We start from the raw sequence: 574 nt of genomic DNA, 5'->3' as shown, positions 1-574 counted from the left end.
GTAGTCGACCGAAAAACGACACGACAGAATAATAAGTATATTAAGTATGAGGGATAACAGTATTATTGCTTTTCACATCAATAACCTTTTTCCAACTTCTTTGCTTCTCTGCTTTTCTCTGTTTTAGGATATATATATATATATATATATATATATCATTAAATATTTGGGGGTTTGAACTCAAAATACAAAAAAAATCACCTTGCAATAGAGTTGCATAGATTATTTCTGTAAGTACATACAATTAATTTATATGTATATAATCCTGATAATACTCATTTATTTCATTTTATACTCATTACTCTTTTCAAAAGTAATATTATTTTACTTATTACTCCCTGGCAACAGTAATAAATTACACTACTAGTTATATTACTTTTATGCTACTCCCCGAAAAAAATTGCAATTGTGTCTTTTCTCCCCAAAATTCAGATTTACGACGAATAAATTCCATTTTTTTCTTAAAAACAAAGTAATGGAAATATTTCCAGTTGCTGAATATGACTGTTTACATCCTCCAATGTAATTTCCTCCATATTACAAAATTAAGCCAAGGATGTGATTGGATTGTTGG

At 27.9% G+C, this 574-nt stretch overlaps 1 protein-coding gene across 1 annotated transcript in view; it reads left to right on the top strand.

Moving 5' to 3' along the window:
• Positions 1 to 6: 6 nt before the first annotated feature.
• Positions 7 to 574, top strand: part of kctd6a (potassium channel tetramerization domain containing 6a) — a gene marked incomplete in the record, with an annotated part of 6,977 nt that continues 6,409 nt past the window's right edge. Inside the window, 1 exon segment of the mRNA XM_035662238.1 lies at positions 7 to 230.

This window comes from Morone saxatilis, unplaced genomic scaffold, assembly GCF_004916995.1.
Source record: "Morone saxatilis isolate NCDOM2014 unplaced genomic scaffold, NCSU_SB_2.0 Contig18, whole genome shotgun sequence".
In the NCBI taxonomy this organism is placed as follows: domain Eukaryota; kingdom Metazoa; phylum Chordata; class Actinopteri; family Moronidae; genus Morone; species Morone saxatilis.
Note: the sequence above shows the minus strand (reverse complement) of the source record. Positions and strands in the feature narration are given on the sequence as shown.